A 10,313-nucleotide genomic window follows, 5' to 3' on the forward strand; every position below is an offset into this window, starting at 1 on the left:
AGCTCTCAGATGATATTGCTTGGGTTTGGAGGATGTAGGACATTAATTATGAACAAATTAAATGATCACAAAACAGAGATGAGCCACACCACTTGGTTTGGCTGCAGTTCTCAGTATATGAAAAAACAATGACAGCACAGGCCTTGGTGAACATTCACTCTGCATTAAAAAATAAATTATTTTTCTATCTATTTGCTTAAGATAGTTCTTTGCTTTCTTCTGCTAGAAGGGATAATGGACCATAAAATTGGTTAAATTATTGTCCGTTTAGCACAAATGCTCTCTGCAGTAAAAGAAGAATCCCGCTTCACTTGGCCAAGAAAAAGATGTTGTGTTAAAAATATCTTTTCTTTCCTAGAAACAGCAAAGCCCAAAAACATGAGATAGCATTAACTAGGAAAGCATTGCTAAGGGAATTACAGCAGGATGGTGGGTTGGTGAGTGCCTTAAAGCATGGCCTTCCCTGAGGCACCCACGTAGGGGAGCAGGAGGATGGGGGAAGGCAGAAGTAGCAGAGCCTGGTGGTGCCCTTGGAGCCCTGGCTCCTATATCAAGACACAAACACACCCCCCTCCCCATTTCTCCGTCCCCTGGCACAGATGTGCAGGTTTTTCTTCCTGCAGCAATGCACAGCACCAGCACTTTTGCTTCTATTTATACCAAGAAGGGGAGCCCCTGGTGGTCTAGTGGTAAAGGCGCCGCGCTATCACCGCCGAGACCCGGGTTCGGTTCCCGGTCAGGGCCACTCCCGGGCAGGTGGGGCTCGTTAGCCCTTAAAGGCAACCCACCTACGTCCTAAGGACCTCGCTGCCACCGTCCAAGCTCGCTTGGCCCCGGCAGATGAACCTTAGGATTAAAGGGTGGGCTCAGTTCCGCGCACACTGTGTCTCACCTAAAAAATCCAATGCGCAGGCTGGAAGGTGTAAAGACCTTCCCCGGATCTTCACTCGTGAAGACTGGCCATTATACCAAGAAGGTGGCAAAGTTCACACAAACAGCACCTCCTTGAGCAATCAGTTCCTGTGCCCTCACACAATATCCATTAAAATATTTCTTCTAACTTGGAACTTTAATATTCCTTGGTTTTACCTTATCCACCATAAAAGGCAGATGTTGCTGCTCTCTGCACAGGACTCTGTGCATTTAAGGACCTAAATGTTTCACCTCTCAGACTTCTCTTTTGTTTTCCAGCCTTCCCTGGACTAATTGGCCCACACCTGCTCTGAATGCAGTGTTCCAGATTAGATGGATACTCCAGGTCAGACAAGGTCTGATGTTTTTAAATAGGTGGGATTATACTCCTATAAAAGTAAGGAACTCTGAAATATATTTATTTTTATCAGTATCATCATGTTGTGGACTCCTGTTTAACACATGACAATACCACCTTGTGGTTTTGCAGATCTTTTTGTTAAGCAGTGTATTTTATTACCTTGTGTTATGCATGTTTATTTCAGTCCAACACCATGATCTTGATCTTGTCCTAGTTGAATTTTTTATTTTTTGTTTTTCTTTCCCAGGTTATTTTTCCTACTTGTTGATAACACCTTGAATTCAAACCCTGCCCTTCAAAGGCCCTGAACCTTCTCATTATTTGCAGATGTAATAAGCATAGGCCTTTGCCCAGCAGTTGCCTATTAACAAACCCATTAAAAGACCTGCTCCAGAACAGACCATAATGGAAAGCTTCTGCTGTAGTGTCTGCTGCCATTGCTGCCCTCCAGGGATGCTTCTCATCCAAATCAAGGCATCAAACCCCATCCTCAGGCCTTTCACTGTTTTCCTAGCTTTTCTAACCACAATGTTGTGTCACATTGCCATAAGCCTTGCAAATCAAGATCGAGAGTGTCTATGTCTTCTTCTCTGGACACTTTTCTAGAACTAAATGAGCTTGGTGTGATGTGGTTTTGTTTTGTTGTTGTTGTTTGTTTTGGTTTTTTTTCAATCACTCACTTATCCGGTAGGTTCTGTCAGACTGTTCTGGGAGTTTGTCCTAAAAATTTTGATCTGATGCAAAGGCTTTAAAATTCCCTACCTTTGCTCTACTCTGCACAGATGATCTTCTTTAAGACAGGCACTGTCCTAGCCTTCTCCCAGTCTGCTTGTCTGTCCACAACAGGTTTCCAGAAATCCTGCATCACATCTCTATGTGTTCAGAGATGCAATCCACCAGGCCTGGTTAATCTTAGAACATTCTGCTTAAGTCTTCACTTACATTTTCCCTGCTCTAAGCTCATCTTATCTCTTTACCACTAGCATTAGCTCCATGAGCTGTCTGCTCCCTGTAACTCTTTCAGTGAGCACAAATGCAGAATAAGCATCAAACAGCCAGTTCCTGAGGGTCATCTCTGGATAGTAGTTTTCATGGGAAACAGGCCAAAGCTTTTTTTCTGGTCTTCCTACAGCTAATGAGATAGTGATTTTTTTCTTGTAGCAGGTAACCTTTAGTAATTGCAAGGGATGAAATACGACCCCAAAAGACCTTATGAAAATTTTCATGTGAACTGCTTTCAAGGAACACTGTCTCTTGAACCCCTCAGCTCAAGAAAGTAACATACTAAGAGGAAGATAGCAAGTGAAGAACAAAACAGTTATGTAAAACTCAGATGCTGTTGAGCACCTCCCTCTCACCAAATGCATGCAAGAAGTGAGACAAGAAGGTGCTTGGTGTAGCCATTCCCCTGCTCTCAAGACGCTGACTAGAGGCCAGAAAAGTCTCCAGGACACATAGCCTGAGCCATGAGAAAATATGAAAGAAAGAGTTTGTTTTAAAGATAGTAGAAGGGGAAATAAAAAACAAACCCACACCCCCCTTTCTTGAACTTTCCTTAATGACAGTGAGATGTTTCTTTCCCAGCAAAAGCTAACTGCTACTCTTGACACGCCTGATGTCAGCTGGAGGAACAGATGGTCCAATGGTTCATTTCAAACTGTTCACTCAGCCAAACAGCACAAATTGCATTAATTGCCTCACAGTACGAGCAGGGAACGGAGCGCTCTGCGTGTCCTCACTGTGAATCACTGAGACTTCTCATAATTATTCGCATTTGACAGGTCAGTCGGGAACTTGCCCTCATACTGGGAGGGGTGGGGGTAGAGGGAGCATGACACAAGAAAATGCCGGAGCCAAGCACTCTGCAGGTAACAGAAGGTGCCCAAGGGCTGATGTATCCTTTGACTTTTGCCGTGGTTTTAGAGTGGGTCCCTCAGTACAGTGCCACTTTCCGAAGTGTAATTTCGTAGCGCAGAAACATACAGAGTAACACACCTACTGACCAGCCCCAGGGAGCAGGAGGAACCAGGACCTTCTCTCTGTTCACACTGAGACCAAGAACACCTTAAATGCACTGGAGTCCTTCTTAGTAGGCCCTTCCTTTGTCCCTTCCTTCATCAAAGGTAGCTTACACACCACTGGAGGTCTTGGTTGGCCACCAAAGAGAAAGCAAGTTCCTAGAACCTCCCAATCAGAACAGCTGGGAAGGGAAACCACAAGAGGAGACTCTCCATACCTGCCTTCAATGAGCACAGGTATTCAAGAATTGAAACACCTGATGCAGCCAAAGAGTTTGAAAAAAGTTATCCCAAATACGTCTTCTGTTTGTTTGTTTCTATAATCTGGGAGCCTTGTATTTGTTTAATTTACTAGTACATATGTACACAAGCACCTGAAAAGTTCATGCAGAAGGGGTGCCCAGATAAAAAGCTCTCCTTTAGGTTTGATTGCTCTAAACCTTATTTAATAAAGTGATTTATTAGATGCTCCATATCCTGCTGAAAAGTCCTGACCTTTTGCTCATCACTTGTAAGTGAAATATATTAGCTTTTTGCACACTGAAGACACTACATTTCTTTTGACCAAGGGAAAAATATTGCTAAATTACCATGAGACCAGAAATTCAAGGATACAGTTTCCAAGCTAATGTGATCACTAATGCTTCTCCATTATCCACTGAGTATATTTTCTTTATTTCAGCAACTTTAGTAAAATACAATACCAGGAAAAGACTAACCTTAATTTCCCACAGGCTGCTGAGATTCCTGCTGCAAAATGTACAGGCAAGTCCTACTGCGCTTTCTTCCTCTCTCCTTTAGAAGAAGCAGAACCACAGTGGTTTTAACACCATGGGCAGAAGTTCTGTGCCCGTCTATGTGCGTTGCTAAACTCTGCTTGAGCCCCTCCTACGAGAAAAAAGCATGGAAAGACTGGGGGAAATTAAACAAATGAGCAAAACATGTGCAAACCTCGACCTACAATGGCCTACTGTGGTGCAACCCTCCCCAGACTGGCAGCAGTTCTGTTTATTGTAAATGAGTGACAGCTGAGGAGCGGCTCTTTTGCTCCACACCTGCTCGGTGGAGGCTCTGTCTGCACCCTCCTTCATAGATCCCTCTGTGCTGACCTAAGATCTCAAAGGTCTGTAGAGGAGAGAGGTTCTTCACTGTTTTTCTCTCTTAAGCAGAAGTTGCTGTTTTCCCCCCTCAAAAGTAGTTTGTGTGGTGCATTCAGTGGCTCGAATTTTGAACACTATCATTTGGATTTCCTTGTTTGGAAACAGGGCCTTACTGCACTTCCGACATCTGCTTCACTTCTCATCCATGCAAACAAGGTGGCCTTCTTTGTGCCCACGGGCTCTCCATCTCCCTTGGACTAATTCCACCCAAACATTCCCATGCCCACATTTCAGGTGAGCTGTTTCACAAAGCACTCAAAGAGCTTCTGCATTGCACCACCATCTCTGAATGATCTCTCCTTCTTTTGGACTCAAGCAAGCAGCTTCTGAAGTTACTGGAGAGCTTCCAGCTTGTAGCAGGAATTAATTCAGACATTAATTTATTCCTTTGGGGCTCTTTCCTGGTTGAGCTGCATTTTACCAGCATTTAACTGCATTCCACCCAACTCCACTGACAATATCAATGTGGGAGAAAGGGAGGGAGAAATGAAGCACAAAGCAGCCTGGGAGATCTGGAATGGCAGAAGTGGCGGTCATTACCACTGGATCTTCCCCTGCTCTGGGAGAGGGCAACAGGCAGCAGAGAAGCCAAGAAGTAAGCTAAGCTACAGACCTGCAACCTCAGTTGCACAGAACTCATGACCAGGTACAAGACCAATTCAACTTTTCCTGCTTTGATTAAAATAATACACATTATTAAAGCTAAATATTACTGACCTATTAATTAATAATTACTGACAATGAGGGCTTTTGAAACCTGACACTAAGGGCACGTAAATAGCATGGACATTTCTGCTTCTTAACTACCAATATCAAGGTACTGGTAATGGGTTTTCAGGTATGGCCCCAGCTACCAAGTTCCTCTTTTGTAAGAGTGTAAAGGAGGGACTAATAAGAGATCTTGCAGCATCATGATAAATCTCTGTTTAGCAATTATGATAACATCTATTTAGGTTTATGACAATATCAGTGATTTGACCCTGGAAATGTAATGTCATGTACAGCACGTAAGACTTCAGTGTGATTTTGCTGTTTTGTGTGGAAGGACCAAGGCCAAATTTGTTTCCAGCTGCAGTGACATAATTATGTTGTCAACTGCTCTGCATTTACTGTCCTGTTTTTGTCCTGTGTGGTGTTGTTTTTCTGTACTTTACCTTGATCTCACTTATGTCCTTTACTGAAGATTGCTGCACCTCTCTTACATAATCAAATATTTATTCCTTAAGTACCACTCAATGTTATGGCCATTTCAAAATCTCCATTTCAGGTAACTAATTCCCATTACCAGCTCATACCTGTTAGCTGTTTATTCATCCCAGAGGTGGTGGTCTCAGCCCAGCTCCCAGTCCACCTGATAAAACAAGCAACCCTGAGCACCACTGAAGCTAGTGGTTAATTAAAATGCAACCAGTCTTGGGCTAATTAATTACCCTGTACTGTCATGCTCGACACAGAAGGTGAGATTTAAAGCCACAGGGACTGAACGATGTCTTGGATCTAGTGTGGGCGAAAGCACCTTGTTGGCCATGATGAGAGCTGGCTACAGCAATACACATGTCTAATAAACCCTGTGTGGGGTTTTGCAGTCAGGTTTCTTCTGGCTTTGTGCCCTCCTCGTGCCAGGCTGTTGCACGGTACAGCTCTGCCACCATACCAGCAGCACCTTCACCTTCCCTGTGGGATTACGGGTCACCTGGCATCTCTGGGGAGGGGAAATGAAGGCAGCTCACTCCAGTGACCTTCCCTGGGGCACCTGCTTCCTTCCTGGTGCAGAACCCGTGGGAGCTTTCTGACCAGATCCATGTGGCAAAGAGAGGAGCACTCTCTGCTGTGTAGGTGGGTCCCCAGGCAGGACAGCAGTGGGGCAGCCCAGGCAGCTGGGTGACAGCGAGGACTGCATCCTCCACTTGCTCTTACCCCTCTCCCTCTCTGCACAGGGTCCTCCTACATCCCCATATGCTTTTGTGGATGGGCTTTCTGAACTGCCCCCCACTGTAAATTGTTTCATCAGATGTGCTTGGACACCAAGCCCAAAAAAACCCCAAACCCTGGAGGGTAATTCCTAGGGCTGAGGTCACAGAGTATGACTAATGTGGAGCTGAGAAACCCTGGCAGCCTGTAACAACACAGCTGTAAAGTAATTGTTAATTCTGCTGTTGTTAACAGCAGTGCTCCAGTTTCTCTCTCATGTGATTCATCCCATGTTTCCCAATAACTGCTGCAAAACTAACAACCTGCCTCGTCACAGGAGGCAGCTCTCCAGCGCTGGAGACAGACTATCCCAAAGTCACCTTTCCCTCCCTCCTCCACATTAATACAGGCAGCAGCAGAGGGTTGGCTCCTATCCTGCAAACACATTTTCAGGAAAAAAAAAACCCACCTTTTTGTCATTTTTGAAAGGAGTAACAAAATGTAACAAAACCTCTTATCCTGATTAGGTTTTGCTAGCGAAAAAATGATCCGTTACGACACAAGCTCATTAGCTGGAAGAACAATCTTCCTATAGAGATAGGTATGTCTTTCTCTTGGTCATCCATTAGTAGATTTTCCTTAGAAATTTCCTGAGACACAAGATAATGAAAAAAATTTCTTGTTTACCAACTCCATCCCAGTTTATTTTTACCCTTGTGTTTGAATACCCAAAAGCTGGATGCTAATGCTTTGACCCTACTGCACATTAGCAGCCAATGCCTGGAACAGGCCATCAGCTTTCACTACTTTACTGCACCTTCCACAAAAAATACAGGATTAGTTTTCAGTACTCTGAGATCCTCTTGAAACAACGAAAACAAAATGGATTCTTAAGAACATCATCATCCCCTTAAAGGTCTGACCCTTAGTGAGGTCAAAATGAACAGGATTTTGTTTTACATTTGTTTCCTCAAGATGAGTAGTTACTCATCACTGGTGCATTCTTGTGAAAAAGTGGCAAAATACCATGCAGGGACTGCATGCTGTCAAGTAAAAACAGGTAAAATATTGTATTTGATTACGCCTTTTCTTATTCCATTTGTGTGAAAACTTAAACTGTTGAACAATTTAAAAAGAGACTCAGATATACATATTTCTAAAATTCTAGATATCCTAATTTCTGAAATTGACTCTGTGTCCCTACGTGTTTTAAGTTCAGCCACTTCTCTGAAAGCCACATTATAGTCAGGAAAATGTATTACAAGATGGGCTTTAAAGTACCTCCTTTGGAGCCAGCAGTTGTCCCAGCAAGCAAAAAGCACTGGTGTCCATGAACGTGCATCCAGGATGGGCCAAACTATGACGTTGGCACTCGTCATCTTCCAGTAACTCACTGTCTTTGAAGCCACTCCTGGACAAATCCCTCTGCAAAGTCCTGCCGTGAACTGTGCCAGGGAATTATTTAAAATGATAGAAAGGGGACAAAGGAGGAATTTTAAACCAGACCAAATCCCCTCCCCAGTTCATCGCAATTCCACTGTCAAGTGGGCCAACAGCCAAAGTGTAGGAACATCAGCACAGGGGTAGGAGGAAGCATCTGGGAACAGAAACACCTTCACACCAGTACAGACAAGGGCTCCCCATATCACCAAATCCATCTGACCCACTAGTTCAGCCTGCTAGACAGGATTCCTAGTGCTGGCTTTATGAGGGTCCCTACTAAAGGAAGTAAGAATTTGTCACAGCATAAAAATCTCGTATGTGAGCTCTCTAAGGGCAATCACACACCAACTTCACGTCAGCAGCTCGGAGCACCAGCTGAACATAGTGAAGAGGCATTTACACACTGCTTTGGCAATCACTGAGTTATAGTTAGTAATCAACATTAGAAACGTGACACTGGTATATACATTTCACATTTCCAAGCATGCTTGTCTTAGGAACAAACCCACGTAATTGATATAAAAATCATGAGGGCCTCTGACTACAGTTTGTCCATACTCCTAACAAAGCACTTTGCCATTAGCTTCAGCAGGGGCAGAAAAATCCTTGCCCTTAAGGCTTTGGCACAAAACTATTGCTGCTTCTTTAAACAGTAGCTGCACTGCACCACAGTTATCTCCCTAAGCAGCTATCCCACTTTAGCTTCCTCAGAGGTCAGCCATTCATCTCTGCTAAGTACATCCGGTGTAGAAAGAAAATTCCTTAATCCTATTTCATGTGCTTGTTTTCATATGCACAACCACAGTTCTCCCACATCCAGCCTGGGCCATACAAGAAAAATCCTTGTTTGCTGCTACTGCTGTCTGTGCTGTACAGATGTTCATAAGAAAAACTTCGCTTGGGCTGGCTCTTAATTCTTGTGTGCTACAGCAGAGGTACGTAAAATTAATAGCCATCATCACTTACAATGCAAAGAAAGAAACCGCATGGATTTTCATGTCTACTAAATGATTACTAGCCTCTGAGAAATACAGGACTCAAGCATGTGAAAACAATTGTCAAAAATTGGCAAAAATCATGTGCCTTGTTTACTCAAGGAGTTTATTTCACCTTGTTGTATTTACTTTAAGCCTCCTAGACAAGAACTCCCTCAAGCTTATTACAGGATGGTTGTTTCCTTCTAGCATACGGGCTGACAGAGGACTCACCTGCGTCTCCAGAGAACAACCTTCCCACTGTCCTAGCACGTGCTTACAAAAACTAATCTCTCTACTTTTAGCTCCTTTTAAATTAGGCTTAGCTTCTTGGAAGAAGAAAATACGGGCAGCATCACGACACTTCCATGCTGTCCATAAGCAACCATTAAGAGAAAAAGACAAACCACCTCCACCTGTGGAGTGAGATATGAGACCATGGGTGTTTGAAACTGCACCACCTGGTACTGTACTTATCCCTGGTAAAACTGTGTCGTGGTTTTGCCCTGGCTCAATTTACTTTTATACTCCCACATACAATTACTATCAGTTGAGAGAAGGTTTATGCAGACAAAAAGAGACTGAATTAAAAAAAGTATGAGTATTTATTATTAACAAACTAAAACTAAAGAATTGTATTTACAACAATTCTATTTAAGTAAAAGGTATTACGTATTTACAAAAGATACTTCTCCCCCCACCTCCCTTTATATCAGTCCAAGGAGGAGAAGCAGTCTTTTTTTGTTCTCAGAATTCCAGCTCTCTCTCTCTCCAGTAACTCTGCAGCACTTTCGTCGCAGTTGGAACTTCTTTATCTCTCTCTCTGTGTTGGCCTCCAGAGCTGGGTCTACCCCCCTCCTGGGTTAAAACTGAAGGTTGAGGGTTACCCAGGTCCTGAAGGGTCTCCTTCCATAGGCTTGCAAGGGGACACTTGCCTACTATGGATCTTCTTCCACAGGGTTACAGGGGATAATGGTTTAAGAGTTCACCCCTGTTTCCCTATGGAGGTCCCTCCCCATGGGAGAACAGTCCTTGATTGACTTCTCGGCATGGGTCCAGTCTGGATCCCTTACTCGGATCCCAATATCCCACCTGAGCCATTTTCTGCTCCAGCGTAGGTTCTCTCATTCCCCTCAGGGTCATAAATTTCCAGCACCAGCAGCACGGATCCCACACATGGATCCCAACATCCCTACCTGAACCGTTTTGTGTTCCAGCATAGGTTCTAATACCCGTCAGGGTCATAAATTTTCAATAGCAGCAGCATGGATCTCTCACTGAGATCCCAAGCTTATCTGAGCCGTCTTGCTCCAGCATAAGCATCGATCCTTTTGAGGGTCACAAAGTCTTTAACAGGACTCTGCCTCATCTGAGCCGCTTTTACTCCAGCATAAGGTTTTCTCTGTTAAAGTCACAAATCTCTGGTGCATCCACAAGCTCCTCTGTGAGCCGCATGGGGGGTCTCTTCACCCCAACAAACTTCTACAGGTGGCAGGGTTTTATTTTTCAGTCTTTACCCTGCTGAAGGGAGGGA

This window comes from Myiozetetes cayanensis, unplaced genomic scaffold, assembly GCF_022539395.1.
Source record: "Myiozetetes cayanensis isolate MyiCay16 unplaced genomic scaffold, myiCay2020 scf2-11, whole genome shotgun sequence".
NCBI classification, from domain to species: Eukaryota; Metazoa; Chordata; class Aves; order Passeriformes; family Tyrannidae; genus Myiozetetes; species Myiozetetes cayanensis.